Raw genomic sequence first — 24,113 nt, 5'->3', positions numbered from 1 at the left:
CTAGAAAAGGGTCCTGCGAATCTTTACTCGAATTTAATCTCTATAATATACAGTTAAGCTGCATGAAGCCCTTTTATCAAAAAGGTAACATTATAGGTTTATTAAACAGTAGTTAACAGAGAGCAAATTGCTTCTGATGGACAAAAATGAATAGCGGTTATGTAGCACCAAACATTTCTGAATAATCATCAGGCTTTGACATTAGAAGGCGATATACAAAAATTATGTATTTACAGGTATTGGAAAGGAAAATTCTGAATGACATGAAATATAAAGAGAAGAACCCACTGTAACTTATGCCATAACATTGAAAGAGGTTTACATATACTTTCATTAGAAGAAAAGAAGGAAAATCAGAAGGAGATACTTTTCCTTTGCTCCAAAGATGAATACATAACAACTTTTATTTGTCATGTCTTTTTACAGTATGTACTATTTTGGCTAATGACAAGGTTTGAACTGTGCAAATAGTACAGAACAGAACTAGAATATTGAACGCTCTCTTCCTGCTTTTCCTCTCTCTGCTAGCCGATTTGTGCTATGCTAGGCCTTCTCTGAAAAATTGTTTTGACATGTATCCTTCCAACTTATCTTTCTATATGTCCCAAATGCACACAGTTTGTGACCTTTCAGGAACTCGCATTACAATAAAGTCTCATGCAAGATCAGCTAAATTGTATTGTTTTAGATTTTAAAACCATAAGCAATATATTAACATAGCTTGTTAGTATGTGGCATATTATACTCCATTAACTTTTCAATGCCCTTAAGATGACTATACATGACTATATTTAACCAACTGTGACTTATTTAAAATAGAATTTTTATAATTGACATTTTACAGTAAAATGTCACTCTTGTTTCTACATGCATAAGCAAATCAATGTTACATTTGGTATGACACCATATTATTAGTGATAAGCGAGCATGCTTGTCACTACTCTTTACTCCGTTTAGCAATAGTGTCCTCGTGATGCTTGTTACTCACCAAGTATTTTTTTAATGCTTGAATGGGAGCTCATGTCCCCAGCCTGCATGTTTGGTGCTTCTAGACAGCCAATAAACATGTAGGGATTGCCTACCAGTCACTGTAATGCTGTATCCATGTTGGTTGTGACTAGTGTTGAGCGATACCTTCCGATATCCGGAAATATCGGATCGGATTGGATCGGACCGATTCCCCAAAAATATTGGATATCGCCGATTCCGATACCGGAAACCAATGCAAGTCAATGGGACACAAATATCGGAATGAAAATAAACCCTTACTTTCCTTGTAGGTTAATTCTACATGAAGGAAAACAACTAAGAATAATGTAGATTGTATTGGGGGAGGTGGAGGAGACATTAAAGGCATAGAGGTTTAGCCCAATCAAATGGAATAGCAGTAATTAATTTTTTTTTTTAGACGTTCGGAGTTACAAAGATATGGACTATGTTAAAGAGGTTGTGTAGCAATAGAGGGAGACGTTCAGAAAAGGCACATGTTGGCAGAATGTTGGAACGGAGTGCTTCATCTTGCTTGGAGGTTGACTGAGCCCCTGACACGGAGGACACGGCACGGATGCGGGCACCTGTATGCACAACAGACTGTGAGTAAAGCTTTGGAACTACATGCCCTGGTGTCCACCAGTTATTCCTGCACCAACACACTCAGCACTGCTACATCTCTGTGCCTGGCACTGCTCCATCTACATCTCTTCACTACCTCTCCATCTACACTGCCCTGGGACTACTGTCCTACCTGTGGAGGGCCACAACATCAAAGCTGCACCACACCATCTGTCCCAGAGGATCTGTCTGCAGCATTGGCTTAGCATCTTCATTGCCGAACACCACAGGTGGCGTCACAAATCACTCACTCATAAACTTTAATCATCATCCACACGTTCAACATTTCCCTTTTACAATGGACGTCCAGGGCCACGGACCGGGTCACAGCTACCGTGACATCTCCCATTGAAACCGACGGGCCCGGTACCGAGTACCCCACCATCGAATACCGGAATTGGATGTGCCCACACTTCTTAGTATTCCTCATTGGCTGAATAAAATCAAACTGGCTCATTGCATTATGGGAACTTCCAATTCCGGTATTCGATATGCAAAAAGTATCGGAACTCAGTATCGCAATTCCTATACCGCGAATATCGGCCGATACCCAATATTTGCAGTATCGGAATGCTCAACACTAGTTGTGACATTACTTTGATTGGCAGGCTGCATAGCCTCATCAGGTCTATATAAGACTCATGATGTCATGCTCGTCAGTATACTTTGGAAACAGGCAAAGTAGGGAAAGGTGCTGATGAAACAGGGACACAAATGTTGCTGCTTATTAACCAGGGATCCAGCCACATTTATATTTCTTTCAAGTACAACAGCTTTCTTAGGGCTAATTATAATTAAAAGTAATAATGCTGTTAGCAGCACTTAGGGAGAGGCTGTGCTGAGTGGATAGCATAGGACAGGATAGGGTGAATTGCACATCCTTTATACTAGAGCCTGCAACTGACATCAGGGCTAATAATAATCTTTTTTGCTATAAATCCTGCAAATTGTTCTGAGCAGGGAAATATTATACATCATTTTTGCTGTGGCAGTTGTGCATCTAAAGCATACAGCCAGACTTGGTTGGAACTTAATAGCATCACTGGGGTGATACTGCAGTGAAAGGTCCATCTGAGGAGTGCAAATTTAACTGTAATTTTTTTCAGCAGTGAAATTTTTTTACAGCATTTATAATGCTCCAGTTGTACCTCAAGACCCCCCAAAAATTGTTTAATTACAAATAGCATCTCTATATTGATACTGCAGTGTAATATGTACATTTGAAGTGGGCAAATTTTCCTTTGAGCGTAAAACTGCTTTTCTTCAGCAGTGAAATTTTATACAGCATTTATCATGCTCTAGTTGTGTCTCAAAGCAAAGAAAAAACTTGCTTTGGTTTGGTCCATCTGAAGTGGGAAAATTTTCCAGCCATTGTAATATGTTTTCTCAACAGAGATAAATCATACCTAATTTAAAATGGGCAAGGTGCGTGGTAAGGGATGGAAGTTTCAGGAGCATCACTATATTGATACTGTAGTCTAAGAAGTCCATCTGAAGTAGGTAAATATTCCTGAGATTGTAAAACTGCAATTTTTTTTAGCAGTGAATTTTATAAGGCATTTCTCGAGCTCCAGTTGTGTCACAAAACAACCAAAAAATTGCTTTTTTGTAAATGGCATTGCTATATTGATACTCAGTGTAATAAGTCTATATGAAGTGAGCAAATTTTCCTGCAATTGTAATACTGCAATTTTTTTTCAGCAATTACATATTATACAGCATTTCTCACGCTCCAGTTGTGCCTCAAAATAAAACGAAAAAAGCTTGGTTAGAAATAGCAATGCTGTATTGATTCTGCAGTGTCAGAAGTCCATCTGAAGTGGGCACATTTTCCTTCCATTGTAATACCGCAATGTTTTATCTACAGGGATATATCATGAGTATTTTAAAATAGACAAGGTGCATAGTAAGGGATGGGGAAGTGGACGTGATGCTGATAGTGAGGGCAGAGGCAAAGGCTGTGGGAAAGGTGAAATTGTGCCTGCTGCAGAAACACAACAATCACACACATCATGTTGATCTAGATCCCTCTACCACTTTGTAGGGGGGCACAAAACATCCCTCTTAAAGGGATGAAAAGTTTGTTGGATGGATAGCAGATAATGCTTCCAGTCACTTTACAAGCAAAACCCTGTCTTCAACAGTATTAGTAGCCGTGATTCTGGATCACATAATCCTCACCCCGATCCTTATTCCTCCCACCATGCCGAGTGCCAAGAAACAAGTGCCACACTTGGGCTCTCTGAAGAGCTCTTCACATTTGCATGTATAGATTCTGGTCTCTCGCCCGTCCCGTTTTAAGCAGTACATGAAGAGATTGCTTGTAGCGATGCCCAAATATTTAAGCAGCCATGGTCACAAGAAGGCGATGGTGGCAAAATGCAATTACTGTCGCAAGAGGTGTATGACGATTATATACAATTTACAACAAGTGGTGTTGTTATATCAGCAAGTCAGGAGGAGGACCAATGTGCCGAAGTGCAAAATGAGGTAGTAGATGATTAAGTCACGGACCCAATCTGTGAAGGTGACATGCATAGCAAGGAAAGCAGCACACATTGGAAGGGATCTGTAGCACCACAACAGGCAGGAAGGGGCAGTGGAATGCCAGAGACACAAGGTGGACATCTGTTCCCCAGCGCATAGGTGCTCCCGAGTCTGGCGCTTTTTTAAAGACAGTCCAGTTAATCCATAAAAGGCCATTTGCAACATCTGCTATGGCAGCATCAGTAGGGACAGCACAATTACCTGGCTGACCACCACCAGCATGTTCAGGCACATGCAAGAAAAGCACCCAACTACTTGGGCGGAACGCCAAGGTCCATAAACAATGTTTGTAAGTGACACTACTGCCTTCTCACCTGTTTTATGTTACATGCACACCAATCCTCTGTCCATGAGGTAAGTGAAGATGACGCACACCCTGCACTTGTCAGTACACACTTGCAACCACCATCAGTAACCACGTACATGTCCTTGTATCAGCACAGCGCTCATTTGTCCCTATCCCAGTCCTTGAAATGCAAATGTAAATACGCAGCCACCCACCCACAGGCTACAATACTAAACAGCCACATTTCCAGACTGCTTGCCCTGAAAATATGGTCACTTAAGGCTTGTGGAGACCAAGCTTTCCGCAACCTAATGGCAGCAGCCATCGTTCGGTACTTGTTCAACAGCCGCCACTAATTCTCCTGGTTTGCAGATAAAGTATTCAAATGATAAACTTACATGTCCCATAGAATGCTTTTAATGGTGAAAAAACATCGTAAACATGCAAAAATGCAGCAAAAGCACTATGTGTGAACATAGCCCAAGTTGTAGAGGAGCATTTTTTTTTCTTATTTATTTTGCCTTATATACAAATCATTATCCTGGAAAAAACGTTTCTTAACTTTTTTTTTCCAGTCAAATCCATTTCAAATGCAGGTTTGTATGTTTTATTGTTAGTCTGTAAAAGTGGCGTAACTGACAATATTGTTCCCAGCAGCGATCTGAGATTTAGAGATATTTCCAGGGGTCTTCCCCATGCTGTTCCCTTGCCATTTAAGCACTGTTAACATCATTTTCAGCAATTTTTAAAACTTTGACTTCTATTATACTCGCTACTCGAGTCCAGAACCCAAGCATTATGATTTGCTTGACATGAGTAATGAGTACCCGTGCTTTTTAATGCTCGCTCATCACTAATTTATGATATGAAAAACTGTAAATTATTTCATATATGTCATGCCGCTGCTGCGGTCATCCCGGTTGCTGCCGCGGTCCCCGCTGGCTCCCACGCCGCTGCTGCGGCCGTCCCGGTCATTGCCGACTCCCAAGCTGCTGCTGCAGCCGCCCCGGTCCTCACCGCTGCTCGCCGCCTCCCGGCACACTTACCCAGTGCGCGCTCCCGCTCTGTCTCCTGCGCTCCAACGGGCGTGTGCCCCTGCCTGGCTTCCTGCTCCTCGACGGGCGCGCTCTCACACTGTGTTCAGGAGCACATGCGCCCTTCATTCCCCCTGAGGGCACGTGCTCTCCTCACTCTGCTCTGGGGGGGTCATGACCCGGAAGTCCCTGACACATTCCCTATATCAGGCCGCCTCTCCCTCCTGGCGGTGCCTGATTATCACTTGTGCCCTGGTATTGATTCTGGCCCCACACCCGCTGTGCGTGCCTCTGCCTGCAGCCTCCGCTCTCCTGCCTATATCTAATCCATCCTCTCTGCTGTTCTCTCCACTAGGTCCTGGTAGTCCGTGACTCCATTCCATCCTACCCTTCCAGCTGTGTCCTCCAGTCCGTGCCTGGTCCCTGTCGTCTTGCCCGTGTTACCAGCCCTGTCTGCCTTCCATGTTCCTGTCCTGGGGAGACCCTCCGCCAGCCTCTCTTGCCTCCTGTCTTGACTCCTGTGTCCTTCCCTGGGTACCAGCTGCCGTAGTGATAGTTGTCCGCAGGTCTGCCCCTAACACTCCCTGTATAGGGGTGGTCCACCTGGTCAGCTCGCCCGTGGGAGGTTCGTTGCCATGGTCCAGCGGGTCAACTCCAGGAGTACCTCCTAAAGTCTCACAGAATAATCAGGCCATGGATCCCGCTGGTACCCCGACCCAAAAGGAACTTTTGTTCCTCCGGGAAAATCAGGCGAGGATAATGTCGTTCCTCAAATCCATGGAGTCCCGTCTGTCCTCCTTGCAGGCCTCTGATCCAGGGAGTGCCTCCCAGATCACCGGTCTCCAGCAGGAGCTTGCCCAGCAGCGCGACACTCAGGCCCATATCTTGAATTACATGGCCTCGGTGGATAACCGCCTGGTAGCTCTCCAGACCGCAGCTGCTGCCCCGGTTTAGGCGGCGGTTCCGCATTTGTCACCCCGTTTGGCTAAACCTCCGCGCTATAGCGGAGATCCCAAGCTGTGTCGGGGGTTCCTTAACCAATGCCAGCTGCATTTTGAATTGTCGCCTCAGCAGTACCCCACCGACCGAGCCAAAGTAGCCTTTGTGGTATCCCACTTGGAGGGTGAGGCACTGGCCTGGGTAAATCCCTTGTGGGAGCGAGACGATCCTTTGGTCTCCCAGCTTGTAACCTTCCTGGAGACTTTTCATAAAGTCTTCGTCGAGCCCGGTCGCCTGGTCTCAACCACCGAGTCCTTATTCAATCTCCGCCAGGGTACTCTCTCTGTGGGGCAGTACGCCATCCAGTTCCGTATATTGTCCTCCGAGCTAGGATGGAACAAGGAGGCTCTGGTAGGGGCTTTTTGGCGTGGTTTGTCCGCTCTAATTAAAGACGAGATGGCTGGGAGAGACACCCCTACGTCTTTGGATGACCTAATTTCCCTGGCAACGCGAATCGATTTACGTTTCCAGGAACGTTCCCACGAAGACGCCAGGGAAAGAAGACCTCCTCGTTCATCTCCATCTACACGCTGTCCTCCTCGCTCGCGATTTTCCACCACGGTTTCAGCACCAGAGCCCATGCTGGTGGACCGACTCAAACCAGTGGAGCAGCGTCACCAGGAGAGACTTACACAAGGTCTTTGCCTCTATTGTGGTAGCACCACCCATCTCCTGCGTTCCTGTCCGGTGAGGCCAGGAAACGCCTCCGCCTAGGACAGGTAAGAGAGGCCTCCCTAGATGTTAGTGATATCTCTCTACCCTTGACCCTTTCTGTTTTGTTGATTCTGGGTTCCAAATGATTTTCTGAGGAGGCCTATATTGATTCAGGGGCAGCAGGGAGCTTCATCCAACTCGAGGTGGTAAAAAGATTGCGGATACCTGTCAGGTCCTTGGAGGTTCCCCAGCAGTTAGCTTCAATTGATGATGCTCTCCTGCGCGAGACCGTTACCTTGGTCACCGAAGAGGTGGAGTTACAGATTGGAGCCTTGCACTGAGAGAAGATAGCCTTCTTCGTGCTGCCTTCATTATCCCATACGTTGCTCTTAGGTCTTCCTTGGTTAAGGATACATGAACCTGTCCTGGATTGGCGATCTGGAGACATTCTTTGTTGGGGTCAGTCTTGCACGACTAAGTGCCTCCTTCCAGTACAGCCTCTCAAAACTTCGCTACCGGCCACGTGACCTGCAGGTCTGCCTTCGGCCTATTGGGCCTTCGCCGACGTCTTCAACAAGAAGGAGGCAGAGAGTCTTCCCTCACACCGGCCATATGATTGCCCAATCGATCTTGTTCCGGGGTCTACTCCACCCCGGGGGCGAATTTATCCTTCGAATCCCCTCGAGTCCCAAGCCATGACCGAGTACGTTCAGGAAAATTTGGCCAGAGGCTTTATCCAGAAGTCGTCTTCACCCACTGGAGCAGGGTTCTTCTCTGTCTAGAAGAAAGATGGGTCTCTTCGTCCTTGTATCGACTATCGGGGTCTTAATGAAATCACAATCAAGAACAAGTACCCACTTCCTCTTATCCCTGAGTTATTCGATCGACTGTGAGGGGCACGAATCTTTACCCAAACTAGACCTCCGTGGAGCCTACAATCTCATCCGTATTCGCTCCGGAGATGAATGGAAGACCACTTTCCACACCAGGGATGGGCACTACGAATATCTGGTCATGCCCTTCGGTTTGTGCAACGCTCCCGCAGTATTCCTGCAATTCGTAAAATACATTTTCCGAGACCTTCTGTACTCCTGTGTGGTGGTATATCTGGACGATATCCTCGTCATCTCTCCTGACCTGTCCACCCACCGGAGAAATGTCTGTCAAGTACTGTTGCGCCTGAGGGAGAATCGCCTGTATGCTAAGCTGGAGAAGTGCGCCTTTGAACAGTCCTCCCTTCTGTTTTTAGGCTACATCATCTCCAACTCAGGCCACGCCCCCATGGCGTTAAGGCAATTCAGCGATTTCTTGGCTTTGCAAATTTTTACCGGCAGTTCATTCCTCATTTTTCCTCTTTGACCGGTCCCATCTCCTCCTTGATCCGCAAGGGAGCTAACCCTCATGTCTGGCCATCCGAGGCCGAGAATGTCTTCTTGTCCCTGAAACAAGCCTTCGCCAAGGCACCCGTGCTCCATCGCCCAGAGGCTAACAAACCTTTCATCCTCGAGGTTGATGCTTCGGCAACCGGGGCTGGAGCGGTGCATTCTCAAAAATCCCCCTCCGGTCGGCTTGTTACGTGCGGTTTTTTTTCCCAAGACATTCTCCACGTCAGAGCGGAACTATTCCATTGGAGACAGGGAACTGCTTGCCATCAAGTTAGCCCTGGAGGAGTGGAGGTACTTATTGGAGGGAGCCGTACATCCGTTTACAATCTACATGGACCATAAGAGCCTAGCTTACATTCGATCGGCACAGAGACTCAACCCTCGGCAGGCCAGGTGGTCCTTGTTCTTCGGCCGATTCGATTTTGACCTTTACTTCCATCCCGGCAACAAGAACCTCAAGACTGAAGCTTTGTCCAGGTCTTTCTTGTCCGCAGATATTGAGGAAGAACCCACGCACATCTTGGATCCTTCCAGGCTCATCATGGTGGCACCTATCACGTTAGTTTCGCCACCTCCTTGTAAAACTTTTGTGCCAAAGAAAGACCGTAGACGGGTCTTACACTGGGGGCATGCCTCCAAACTTGCAGGTCATGGAGGCTTTAAGAAGACACTCGCTCTTGTGTCCCACTACTACTGGTGGTCTACTCTTCTCCAGGATGTCCAAAGTTTTGTCGCCTCCTGTCCGTCCTGTGCCAAAAACAATGTTCCTCAGCAGCTGCCCTCTGGTCTTCTTCACCTGTTTCCCGTTCCTTCGTCTCCTTGGCAACACATTGCCATGGATTTTATTACCGATCTACCCAAGTCTGCAGACTGCACCATCATCCTTGTGGTGGTAGACAGATTCTCCAAGATGGCACACTTCATCTCTCTTCCTGGGTTACCCTCAGCGCCTGACTTGGCGAAAGTTTTCATCCATCACATCTTCCGTCGCCATGGACTGCCCCAGCATATTGTTTCGGACAGAGGAGTCCAGTTCACCTCTCGATTTTGGAGAGCCCTATGCCGGTCTATGGACGTCACACTTGACTTCTCCTCATCGTACCACCCACAGTCCAACAGTCAAGCAGAGTGGACTAACCAGAATTTGGTGAACTATCTCCGCCATTTTTTTAATGCCCACCAGAATGACTGGCCTGACTTACTCCCGTGGGCTGAATTAGCCTATAACAATCAAATCAGCGAGTCTCCTGCCAAGTCACCTTTTTTTGTCGTCTACGGGAAACATCCGGGTGTACCTCTACCGGTTCCTCCTGTCTCGGGTGTACCGGCGGCAGATCTTCTGTCCGGGGATTTCTCCAGGATCTGGCAGGAGACCAAGACCGCTCTCGAGTTAGCATGTGACAGGGTGAAAAGACACACAGACAAGAGGCACTTGGATTCCCCACTATATCATCCGGGTGATAAGGTTATCCTCCAAGTTCATTCGCCTAAAGATCCCTTCGCGTAAACTGGGACCCTGACACATTGGACCCTTTGAGGTCTTGGCTCGGATCAATGATGTCCCTGCCTCGCTCCGCATCCCTAATTCCTCTCACGTGTCCCTTCTAAAACCTGTCATCCTCAATCGGCTCCATGCCTCTGCTACCCATTCACCTCCACCTGTCTCCGCTGACGATGTGTTTGAGGTTAAAGACATTTTGGCCATGAAAAAGCAAAGAGGGAGGACCTTTTTCCTGGTTGATTGGAAGGACTTTGGTCCCGAGGAGAGATCCTGGGAGCCTCGGGAGAATATCCAGTTTCCAGTCTGCAGAGGGGGGCGCATAGGGAGGGGGATACTGTCACGCCACTGCTGCGGTCATCCCGGTTGCTGCCGCAGTCCCCACCAGCTCCCACGCCACTGCTGCGGCCATCCCGGTCACTGCCGACTCCCACACTGCTGCTGCAGCCGCCCGGTCCTCACCGCTGCTCGCCGCCTCCTGGCACACTTACCCAGAGCATGCTCCCGCTCTGTCTCCTGTGCTCCGATGGGCGCGCGCCCCTGCCTGGCTTCCTGCTCCTCTACGGGCACGCGCTCGAACTGTGTTCAGGAGTGCACGCGCCCTTCATTCCCCCTGAGGGCACGCGCTCTCCTCACTCTGCTCTGGGGGGTCATGACCCGGAAGTCCCTGACACATTCCCTATATCAGGCCGCCTCTCCCTCCTGGTGGTGCCTGATTATCACTTGTGCCTGCTAGTGATTCTGGCCCCACTCCCGCTGTGCGTGCCTCTGCCTGCAGCCTCCGCTCTCCTGCCTATATCTAATCCGTCCTTTCCGCTGTTCTCTCCTCTAGGTCCTGGTAGTCCATGAATCCGTTCAGTCCTACCCTTCCAGCTGTGTCCTCCAGTCCATGCCTGGTCCCTGCCGTCTTGCCCGTGTTACCAGCCCTGTCCGCCTTCCGTGTTCCCGTCCTGGGGAGACCCTCCTCCAGCCTCTCCAGCCTCCTGTCTTAACTCCTGTGTCCTTCCCTGGGTACCAGCTGCCGTGGTGATAGTTGCCCGCGGGTCTGCCTCTAATTCTCCCTGTATAGGGGTGGTCCACCTAGTCAGCTCGCCCGTGGGAGGTTCGTTGCCACAGTCCAGTGGGTCCACTCCAGGAGCACCTCCTAAAGTCTCACAATATAGTAAAGTTCCAACAAAATCTATCATGGCCATATTTTGGGTTTCTGCAACTCAGAGTTTAGATACTGTGTTGTTATCAATGGGTGACCAAGGAGGAAAACAAGACCAAGCCAAGTCACAGAAAACCAGAGAGGTTGGTAACTACGTGGATTGCAGACCCCCTGATCCTGACCACACAACTAACAGTAGCCGTGGAGCATACCTACAATGATTCTAGATGCCTCGTCACAGCTGGAGGACTAAATAAGCCTAAAACAAGAAAAGGGGAAATGTAAACTGCCCCAGAGCAGACCCCAAAGGAATAGACAGCCCCCACACATGTATTGACAGTGAGACAAGATGAAAACACGAACACATGTAGGAAATTAGGCTGAGCAAACGATGGGGCCCACACTAGTTAGAAAGGACAAGAAAGGAAAGATACTGTCTGCAATCACGCCAAAAAAACCTTGCAAAAATGTCCAACACTTCTGATAGCAAAAAATACCCTGAAGTCACAAGACTTCTCCCACTATATCAGCACTCTGGCATATTCTGAGAACAGAGCAAAAAGAGGCCAATCTAATAAGGGACAAAAAACAAACTGGCACATACAGTGACATAAGAGTGGAAATTCAGCACAGCCCCAGCCGGGGCTGGCTGACCACACAAAAACTGAATAGACCAAACCAAATCAAATGTGAACATTAGCAAATATCATCAACATGGGAATAGGGAGTTGGCTGTCTTAAATCCAGTCTGAGACTCCAGATGTCCACTCCTCCTCCTCACTATCAGGTGGCAGGTCTCTGCCAATTAGATCAGCTTCATTACCTCTTACCACCACCAGAGGGAGCCCAGAAATAGAACTCACAACTCCTCTGTCAGCACAACCAGCTCCCTCACCAGAAACCAGAGGCAGACCAGAAAATGAGTTCACAACAGTACCCTCCCTTGAGGAGGGGTCACCGAATCCTCATCCACGCCACCAGGCCGATCAGGATGGGCCCGGTGAAAAGCATGAACCAATCTATCGGCATGAATGTCAGAAGCAGAGACCAAAGAATTATCCTCCTGGCCATAACCCTTCCATTTGACCAAATACTGGAGTCTCCGTCTAGCCAAACGAGAATCCAATATTTTCTCTACCTCATATTCCACATTGCCTTTAACCAATGCAGGGTCAGGAGGCACCGCCACAGGAACTACTGGCTCAACAAACCTCTTTACCAGAGATTTGTGAAATACGTTATGGATCTTAAACGTAACTGGAAGAGCCAATCAAAAAGAAACAGGATTAAGAATCTCCAAAATCTTATAGGGTCCAATAAATCTTGGCTTGAACTTTGGAGATGCAACCTTTATAGAGATATTCTTTGACAACAACCAAACCATATCACCCACTTTAAACCGGGGACCAATAGTCCTATGCCGGTTGGAAAACCGCTGGGCCTTTTCCTGAGAGAGTGACAACTTATCCACCACTTGGTCCCAAATCTGCTGCATTCTCTCTACCACAGTGTCCACACCTGGGCAGGCTGAAGATTCCACTTGCCCTGAAGAAAATCGAGGATGAAACCCAAAGTTACAGAAAAAGGGCGACATCGAAGTGGCAGAACTAGATTTATTGTTTAGTGCGAATTCGGCCAAGGGCAAAAATGAGACCCAGTCATCCTGATCAGCAGATATAAAACATCTCAAATAGGACTCCAAAGTTTGGTTTGTTCTCTCAGTCTGCCCATTGGTCTGAGGATGAAACGCAGAGGAGAAAGATAACTGAATTCCCAGATTGGAACAAAAGGCTTTCCAGAATCTGGAAACAAACTGGACTCCTCTGTCCGACACAATGTTCTCAGGAATCCCATGCAACCGAACCACCTGTTGTAAAAACAAGGGCACCAACTCTGAGGAAGATGGCAACTTTGGGAGTGGTAAAAGATGGACCATCTTAGAAAATCTATCACAAATCACCCAGATAACAGTCATTCTCTGAGAGACAGGAAGAGCAGAAATAAAATCCATTGAAATATGGGTCCATGGCCTCTTGGGCACCGGCAGGGTCATCAACAACCCACTAGAACGAGAACAGGGTTTAGACAGAGAACAAGTCCCACAGGACTGCACAAAATTGCTGACATCACAAGATAAGGCAGGCCACCAAAAAGACCGACTCACCAAATCTCTGGTACCAAAAATACCTGGATGACCAGCCAATGCAGAGCAGTGAACTTCAGACATCACTCTCTTCCTCCACTGGTCGGGAACATACAATTTTCCCATAGGACAACGCTCAGGTTTACCCTCCTGAAATTCCTCCAGGGTGTGTCTCAAATAGGGCGAAATGGCAGAAAGAGCTACCCCCTCACCTAGGATGGTAGTAGGCTCGATCACAATAAGAGAATCAGCAAAGAAACTCCTAGAAAGGGCGTCTGCCTTAACATTCTTAGTGCCATGAAGAAAAGAGACCACAAAATTAAAATGTGTAAAAAACAAGGTCCACCTAGCCTGTCTAGGATTCAAGCGTCTGGCCGACTCCAGATAAAACAAATTCTTGTGGTCGGTGAGGACCACAACTTGATGTCTAGCTCCCTCCAACAAATGTCTCCACTCTTCAAATGCCCATTTCATGGCCAAAAATTCCCGATTCCCCACATCATAGTTGCGTTCAGATGCGGAGAACTTTCGAGAAAAGAAGGCACAGGGATTCATTTTAGAAGTCACAGGATCTTTTTGGGACAAAACAGCTCCCGCACCAATCTCAGAAGCATCTACCTCCACCTGAAATGGAAGTGAGACATCAGGTTGCCGTAAAACCGGAGCAGAAGTGAATCTTCGCTTAAGCTCCTGAAATGCCGAGACAGCCTCTGGAGACCAATTCAGCACATCAGCGCCCTTCTTGGTCAGATCAGTCACTGGTTTGACATTACCAGAAAAATTACCTATAAATTTATGATCGAAATTAGCAAAACCCAAAAACTTCTGTAGAGCCTTCAAAGAAGTGTGCTGAACCCAATCATAAATGGCCTGTACCTTGGCCGGGTCCATTTCAATAGTCGACGGAGACAAAATAAATCCCAAAAATGAAATCCTCTGTACACCAAAGAGGCATTTCGATCCCTTAACAAACAGGGAATTCTCCCTCACAATCCGGAACACAGTCCAGACATGTTCCACATGAGAATCCCAATCACTGGAAAAGATCAAAATATCATCCAGATAGATGATCAAAAACTTATCCACAAAGAACCGGAAAATATTATTCATAAAGGATTAGAAGACAGAAGGGTCATTAGTGAGACCAAAAGGGATCAACAGGAACTGAAAATGTCCCTCCAGAATATTAAACGCCGTCTTCCATTCATCCCCGTGCTTGATGCCAATAAGATTATACGCCCCCCTGAGGTCAAGCTTAGTAAACTAGCAGGCACTTTTAACTCTGGAGAATAAATCAGACATCTGGGTAACGGGTACTGATATTTAACCGTCATCTTGTTAAGGGAACGATAGTCAATACAAGGTCTTAATGAACCATCTTTCTTAGCCACCAAAAAAACCCAGCACCTAAGGGTAAAGAGGATGGTCTAATATGACCCTTCTCCAATGACTCCTTAATATAGGATCGCATAGCATCATGTTCGGGTACTGATAAGTTGAAAAGCCGACCCTTGGGAAATTTACACTCAGGCATCAACACAATTGCACAGTCATAACTCCTATGAGGAGACAAAGGTGCAGACTTACTCTCACTAAATACATCAGAAAAATAAGCCAAATAATCAGGAATATCATGAGGAGAGGTTGAGAAAACAGGAATGTCCCTAAGAACACACTGACAACCCCAACTCACCACAGACACAGATTTCCAATCCAAAACTGGATTAAGAATTTGCAACCAGGGAAAACCCAGAACAATAGCATCATGCAAATTGTGCAGCACCAAAAATGTACAATTTTCTTGGTGGTCTGGGGCAACTCGCATTATCACCTGGGTCCAAAACTGAGGTTTATTCTCCACCAAAGGAGTAGCATCAATACCCCTCAAAGGAATAGACATCCGTAGAGGTAGCATAGGAAAACCACAATGTTTAGCAAAGTCCAAATCCATCAGATTCAAAGCTGCTCCTGAATCTACAAAAGCCTTAGCGGAAAATGTGGATAAGGAGCAGATCAAAGTAATTGCCAAAAGAAACTTAGGTTGTACACTGCCCACAGCAAATGTGTGTGCAAATCATTTCTCTTGTTTAGGGCAGACAGAAATAGTATGAGAGGCGTCTCCACAGAAAAAACACAGCTTATTACTCCTTCTAAACTCCTGATGTTGCGCCCTAGACAAAACCCTATCACATTGCAGAGGTTCAGACGTTTGTTCAAAAGGTGGCAACGCCTCTCGTGTAGTTTTACGTTCACATAAACGCCGATCAACTTGAATGGCTAATGACATAGAATCATCAAGACCAGAGGGAACAGGAAATCCCACCATCATATTTTTTACAGTCTCTGATAAACCCTTCCGAAAGAGAGCTTCCATGTAGTAAGGACTGCCCACTTCTGGAATTATTGACAGTATAACTCTGCATAATCCTGACCCTGGTTCAATGCCAATAGGGTTTTCTCAGCTTGATCAATAGCATTAGGTTCATCATACAACAACCCCAAGGCTTGAAAAAATTCGTCCATATTAGTCAGAATAGGATCTTCAGGTGTCAGAGTAAAAGCCCAATCCTGAGGATCGCCGCGCAGCAAGGAGATGACAATTTTAACCTGCTGCACAGAGCTCCCCGATGAGTTAGGCTTCAAGGCAAGAAATAATTTACAATTATTCTTAAAATTCAAAAATTTAGACATATCCCCAGAAAACACATCACGAGTAGGGATTCTTGGTTCAACAGCATGTGACTAAGCGAGATAGGCGGAAATTCCCCGCACTTCAGCAGTGAGCTGCTTCACACGATCAGACAATTGCTTAATCTCCATTAGAGAACAAATTCTCCTATGGCCCCAGAGAAAAAGAGGAAAAATACATATAAAAAAAAAAATTCTGACACTTTTTTTAACAATCTTTTTCTGCTTTTGAGTACCCTAGAATCTGTGGTATGGCTGGTGATTCTGTTATGAATGAGTCACTGAGGAGGAAAACAAGACCAAGCCAAGTCACAGAAAACCAGAGAGGTTGGTAGCTATGCAGATTGCAGACCCCCTGATCCTGACCACACAACTAACAGTAGCCTTGGAGCATACCTACAATGATTCTAGATGCCTCGTCACAGCCGGAAGACTAAATAAGCCTAAAGCAAGAAAAGGGGAAATCTAAACTGCCCCAGAGCAGACCCCAAAAGAATAGACAGCCCCCACACATGTATTGACAGTGAGACAAGATGAAAACACGAATACAGGTAGGAAAATAGGCTGAGCAAATGATGGGGCCCACACTAGCTAGAAAGGACAGGAAAGGAAAGATACTGTCTGCAATCACGCCAAAAAAAACCTGCAAAAATGTCCAACACTTCTGATAGCAAAAAATACCCTGAAGTCACAAGACTTCTCCCACTATATCAGCACTCTGGCATATTCTGAGAACAGATCAAAAAGACGCCAATCTAATAAGGGACAAAAAGCAAACTGGCACATACAGTGACATAAGAGTGGAAATTTAGCACAGCCAATGCATGGATGACCACACATAAAACTGAATTGGTCAAACCAAATCAAATGTGAACATTAGCAAAAACAACTTAGCTAGAGAAGGCAGGAACTGACCTGGAAACTAAGACCTCAGGAGGCAGGAAAAAATCACCAGCATGGGAATAGGGAGTCGGCTGTCTTAAATCCAGTCTGAGACTCCAGATGTCCACTCCTCCTCCTCATTATCAGGTGGCAGGTCTTGCCAATTAGATCAGCTTCATTACCTCCTACCACCACCAGAGGGAGCCTGTAAAGAGAACTCACAACTCCTCTGTCAGCACAACCAGCTCCCTCACCAGAAACCAGAGGAAGACCAGAAAATGAGTTCACAACACTGTGTAGCCTGTTAAGAAATAGAAAGTATAACATCAAGCATCTGGCAACTTTTTTTAGAGGTAAGCAAAACTTTTGAAATTTAAGTTCCCCAACTTTGCTGAATTATTCCCAAAAATTTTATTTAGAAGTGGATCAGTTTACTGTGAATTGATTACTGCAAAGCCAACAATAGCTTGGTAAAGGAAAAGGTGAGACAAATATCTCCTAGGAATGTATTGACCCCTTTCAAACTTTTAACATAAATATAGACTTAGTATTGCCAAAGTAATCTCAACTTAAATCACTGTTAGAGATGAGCAGACCTTTTGATATTTGAATTAGCTGGCTTCACCAAATTATCCCCACAAAGCTCATTCTCCTGACAAATAAATTTGTATGAATCTCAATACTGGAAAGCTTGCAATTGCTTGTAAACTACATGTTGGGGGAGAGGAGAGAGAGAAATTACCCTGCTAAGCATAACAGCTAATACTAAGACTCCGCATCACAAGAGCTCAAATACTATAGAAGAGAATGAGAAAAAAAACCCTGCTGATCATGAAAGCTTATAATTTAAAGTGATGAGAGACTGAACCAATTACTCTGGAAATGGAAAACAATTTTGCCATACAAACTGTGCCTCTCTGAGAACCGATGATTTGCGATGGACCAGGTACTGGCCACCACTGTACAAGATATGGTAATTTGCGAGTTGTCGTAAGTGCATGGAATTAGTACGAAGCCTGCATGGTCACAGTAAAATGTTATAATGTTTCAACAGTGTGGGAAATGGGAACCACAAATTGACCCTCAAAGCGTTCGACTGCATAAAAATGAAATTTCAGGAAATTCGGATCACACTTTATCCTCTGCAGATCCATAATCTCATCTCTAATGTCTACAGATAAATGGATGCTCGAGGTCGAGGTACATCCTGTCGGGCACAGTGGACGCTGTGCGCATGCGTCGAAGATGAGGCTGCTATTTGTTTCTCCGGTTCCACGTGACACACAAGCGACACGGTTCTAAGGCAATATTAAGGTCCTCACTAGAGTCGAGCAAAACGGGTCGGTCAGATTCAAAAGTCGCCGACTTTCGCTAAAGTCGGGTTTCGCCGATCGAAACCTGACCATAGTGTGAGGTCAGCCATAAGGTCGCCGACCTGAGCGCCAAAGTCGCGTTTCCCATAATGCTTCCAGCGCCTTTTCTCAGCCAATGATCAAGGACCCACACTGTGGGCAACGCGATGACATGGGCAGCAGCCACCACGTCTTAGAAAAGGGCATTCAAGTGATTGGCTTGCTTTGTGTGGTGTCACAGTGGCTATAAAAGCCCTGACCGCCATTTTACTTCTGCCGATGTTAGAATAGGGAGAGGTTGCTGCCGCTCTTTCGCAATAGGGAAAGTGTTAGGCAGGAAAGAAAAAAAAATCTGTGCTTCTGCTGATAGCGATTTTCACTGTACAGTTAGTGTGCAGTGACGGGGAAGATTTTTTTGTGTGCAGCAGCGCTGGTGGTTATAAGGCTGCCTTATTAGGCTACCTGATAGCTGCATTGCTCTGTGCACACAGTTGTGCAGACTGCTTTTTTCAATGCACTCCTACTTTTTTCTTTTTTTCTGCACAGTTACCGAGCGTTCATTGTTTCACACCGTATAGAGGTGTACGCTCCTCACACACTACCATGTACCGGCTGGTATCACAGACAAATACATGCTATCTGTGTGTGACTCCGTAAAAAAATAGAAGGAGATTTACATTTTTCCATACATACACCGTATAGAGCTGTCTGCTTCTCAAACAGTATCGTATGTCTGCTGTTTGGATTAAGGTCAAATCTATACAGAGACAGCGTGTGTGTGTGAGTCCGTAAATACATATACGGATATTTCCATTTTTCCATACACCGTATAGAGCTGTCCGCTTCTCAAACAGTATCGTATATCTGCTGTTTGGATTACGGTCAAATCTATACAGAGACAGCGTGTGTGTGTGACTCCGGAAAAAAATAGACGGAGATTTAAAATTTTCCATACATACATCGTATAGAGCTGTCTGCTTCTCAAACAGTATTGTATATCTGCTGTTATGGTCAAATCTATACAGAGACAGTGTGTGTGTGTGTGTGTGTGTGTGTGTGTGTGTGTGAAACTCTGGAAATACATATACGGACATTTCCATTTTTCCATACACCGTATAGAGCTGTCCGCTTCTCAAACAGTATCGTATATATCTGCTGTTTGCATTACGGTCAAATCTGTACAGAGACAGCGTGTGTGTGAGAGACTTCGGAAATACATATACGGACATTTCCATTTTTCCATACACCGTATAGAGCTGTCCGCTTCTCAAACAGTATTGTATATCTGCCGTTTGGATTACAGTCAAATCTATACAGAGACAGCGTGTGTGTGTGAGACTCCGGAAATACATATACGGACATTTCCATTTTTCCATACACCTTATAGAGCTGTCCTCTTCTTAAACAGTATCGTATATCTGCTGTTGGGATTACGGACAAATGTATACAGAGACAGCGTGTGTGTGTGTGAGTCCGCAAATACATATATGGACATTTCCATTTTTCCATACATACACTGTACAGAGCTGTCTGCTTCTGATACAGTACCATTTATCTGCTGTTTAGATTAAGGTAAAATCCATACTGAGACAGCATTTGTGTGTGACTACGTAAAGAAATAGACATAGATTTTCATTTTTCCATACATACACCATATAGAGCTGTACGCTCCTCACACACTTCCGTGTACCGGCTGGTAACACGGACAAATACATGCTATCTGTGTGTGACTCCGTTAAAAAAATAGATAGAGATTTTCATTTTTCCATAAATACACTGTATAGAGCTGTCTGCTTCTGACACAGTACCGTATATCTGCTGTTTAGATTACGGTAAAATCCATACCGAGACAGCGTCTGTGTGTGACTACGGAAAAAGATATACGTAGATTTTCATTTTTCGATACATAAAACGTATAGAGTTGTAAACTCCTCACACACTACTGTGTACCGGCTAGTATCATGGAAAAATACATGCTATCTGTGTGTGACTCCGTAAAAAAATAGACATAGATTTTCATTTTTCCATACATATACCGTATAGAGCTGTCTGCTTCTGATACAGTACCTTATATCTGCTGTTTAGATTACGGTAAAATCCATACTGAGACAGCGTCTGTCTGTGACTACGGAAAAAAATAGATTTAGATTTTCTTTTTTCCATACATACACCATATAGAGCTGTCCACTTCTGATACAGTGCCGTATATCTGCTGGTTGCATTACGGTCAAATACATACTGGGAGAGCGTCTGTGTGTGACTCCAGAAATAAACATACAGAGATTGACATTTTCCCCCCAAAAATATGCAGCTGTACACTTCTGATACAGTACCGTATATCTGCTGGTTGGATTATGGTCAAATACATACTGGGAGAGCTTCTGTGACTAAGGAAATATAAGGAAATATATACGGAGATTTAAATTGTTCCCTACACATTATACAGCTGTATGCTCCTCCTACAGTACCATATATCTGCTGGTATTTTTGGTACATTTTCCCAAACATGAGGAAATATGGTGGAAGCGGCCACGGACGTGGGCGGGTGGGGCAGCTGGCACTGATGGTGGTGGTGGTGGTGCATCTGCTGGTTATGCCAAAAGCACAATAGCAGCTAAGGCAGGAGGTGTTGAGCCTACGTCATCATCTGGCACAAGAAGGCCTGTAAGGTTCCCTTTTCTGGGAGTAGGTAAACCGCTTTTAAAGCCGGAGCATCAGGAACAGGTTTTGGCTTATATTGCCAAAACAGCCTCTAGCTCTATTGCCTCCTCTTCTGAAGTTTCAAACACTGCAAGCACTGAGTCGTCAGTGCAGGCTTCTGGTCAACAACAACACCTTTCATTGTGTCCTTCACCCACACCAAAAGTGAAGGATGCAGCAGGCCACACTTCAGATTACTCCATGGAGCTCTTTTCACATACCATGCCTGGGTTATCAAGTCAAATCCTGAATTCCCCAGTCCAAGATGAATCTGACATGGAGTGCACTGATGCACAGCCACTGATAGATGATTCTGCTGGTAAATTGACCCAGAGCACTACATTTCCCTCGCAGGCTGCTGAGCCAGAATCAGACCCTGATGAAACTCAGGTGCCCCTTCCCGCATACTATACCACCTTACACGGTGACACAGAGGAAGGTGCAGATGAAATGAAGAAGAGGAGGTGATGGATGACCCAGTTGTTGACCCGGATTGGCATCCGTTGGGGGAAGAGGGTGCCGCTGGCAGTAGCTCAGAAGAGAAGGATCCGCAGCAGGCATCGACATTGCAGCAGTTATCTGGCAGGCCTGTAGCTGCCCAAAAATGTGGTAAAAAAACAAAAGATTTGCAGGACAGCTTGGCCAGACGGTCAAATTAGCACAGCGTGCAAGCCCTGAAAATTTATACCATAGTAGGAAGAGTGCAGTGTGGCACTTTTTTGTCCAAAATCCTATTGATGAGGCAAAGGTTATCTATAAGAAGTGCGGAAGGTGAAAATCTGTGCGTCTTTATTTCACATAAATTCCATCTGGACCCATAGAAGCGAGTAATCGCGAAACGGCCGTTGTCCGGCACCTCCCTCCCCTAGCATTCCTTCAACGTCCTGCATGTCCACACATCTATTGATGGAATTTATGTGAAATAAAGATGCACAGATTTTCAGCTATGTCGATGAGTGCTGTATATTTCTCCTTTTTTCGCTTGACATTGAAATATTCATGTTTTTTCATGCAAGCACCTCCGTTGTTTGACTGAAATATATACCGCAATACTTCAGATAAATAGCTCCGTCTGTTAATGTGGTGATTTGTGTGCCCTAGTATGCTGTTCATCTGTTTGCTCTTTGCTGGGATCAAGAAGTGTGGAAGGACCTTTAGCCGAGGGAAAAATCTCTGAAATTTGAATACCAGTTGCATGCTTAGACATTTAACCACCATGCACTTGCAAGTGTGGACGGACTACAAAACTTCAGGTAGCACATGTGCACCTGCTCCGACTGAAGGTAGCCAGCAATGCTCCATCGCTTCCCCCACTGTAAGCCCACTGGTAAGCAAACCACCAGCAAGAAATGTTGAGGTGTCGTCGCAAGGCCAAAGCAGTCAGGGAATCACAATGTTTTTGCAATGAAAAAATGAATCTAGGCCATCACCACAACCACCATCACCAACCCCCTCTCAGTCTGTCAGGTCCACCGCTAGTTCCCCTATATGCAGCTCTCAAGTCCAGCTCACCCTACCAGACAGTCTGAGTAGGAAATCCGCGTACACTGGCTTTGAACGCCTACATGGCCAAACTGATCTCATTAGAGATGATGCCCTTCCATTTGGTTGAAAGCGAAGTGTTCTGAGAGTTCATGGCCTACACTGTCCCACGCTATGACCAACCCAGTCGGCACTTCTTTTCTCGAAAAGCCATCCCTGCCCTCCACCTGCATGTGAAAGACTGCATTGTCCATGCACTCAAACAATCAGTGAGTAGAATGATGCACCTCACAACAGATGCATGGGCCAGTGGGCATGGCCGGGGCCGATACGTGTCCATCAATGTGCACTGGGTTAATGTGGTGGATGCAGGCTCCACAGGGGACAGCGGCGGTGGAACAGTGCTAGCCCACGGTATAGGAAACAGTTGGCTGTAAGCGTTCGACCTTCCTCCTTCTCCAGAAGCGAAAGCTCATCGACAGAGCGCAGTCGCACGAGCACTCCATCCGCAGCTGCCAGTGTTGCACACGAGGTGTCCCACTATCGAACAGGTGGTGGTAAGTGGCAGCAGGCTGTTTTAAACATGATGTCTTTGGGTGACAACAGACACACTGTGGAAGTACTGGCCGACTACTTGCAGCAACAAACTGAGTCATGGCTGGGCAGTCTACATCTTGAGCCAGGCAATTTTGTGGCAGCCATAGCCCTTGCAAAACTCAGACACATACCTTGCCTGGCTCACACTTTGAACCTGGTGGTGCAGTGCTTCCTAAATAATTATTCGGAGTTAACAGCCCTGCACCATAAGGTGCGAAGACTGTGCTCGCACATGCGTCTCTCAATCCAGCAATCACTCCACCTCCCCAAGCACGGCCTAATCATAGACGTTGCAACAAGGTGGAACTCCACCATGCACATGGTTGAGAGGCTGTGTGAACAGAGGCAGGCTGTAATGCATTTGTGAGAGGATACACGGGCAGGCAGTTTGAGGGCAGACATGGAGTTGTCGGGTGTGCAGTCGGGCGTGCAGTTGTCAAAGCTGAAAGACCTCCGTAAAGTCCTTCAGTGTTTTTAGGAATGCACATGGCTGGTAAGAGCAGACGATGCCATCATAAGCATGAGAATCCCACTTATGCATCTGCTCATGCAAACTTTGACGCACATTAAGGATCAGGCATCTGCAGCAGAGGAGGAGGAAGAGGATGAGGGAAGCCTTGATGACAGTCAGCCATTGTCAGCGAGGGCAACTGACCTGGACAAGGTGGAGGAAGAAGATGAAGAGCAGGATGTTGAAGAGGGGGATAATTAGTATGGGGAGGAGGATGCTTCTCAGGGTGCAAGAGAAAATGTTGGCGCGCCAAGGTCAGGTACAGGGTTTGTGCGTGACTGAAGGGATGTGGATTTGCCAGAAACTGCTCCTCCACCCACCACTGGCAGTGCATCATTGACACCTGGAACATTGGCCCACATGTGTGATTATGCCTTGCGGATCCTAAAAAGGGTCCCCCGCATTGCCAAAATGATGAAAGATGACGACTACTGGTTGGCCAGCATCCTCGATCCACGCTATAAAGGCAAATTGCTTAACATCATGTTACAGGAGAACCTAGAGCTAATATTAGTTACCAAACAAGCAACTCTGGTAAACCGTTTGGTTGAGGCATTCCCAGCACACAGCAGCGGTGCTGGTTCTCTCATGAGC

This window comes from Dendrobates tinctorius, unplaced genomic scaffold (genome assembly GCF_039654945.1).
Source record: "Dendrobates tinctorius isolate UK_male_01 unplaced genomic scaffold, ASM3965494v1 ptg000008l, whole genome shotgun sequence".
Classification (NCBI taxonomy): domain Eukaryota; kingdom Metazoa; phylum Chordata; class Amphibia; order Anura; family Dendrobatidae; genus Dendrobates; species Dendrobates tinctorius.
Note: the sequence above shows the minus strand (reverse complement) of the source record.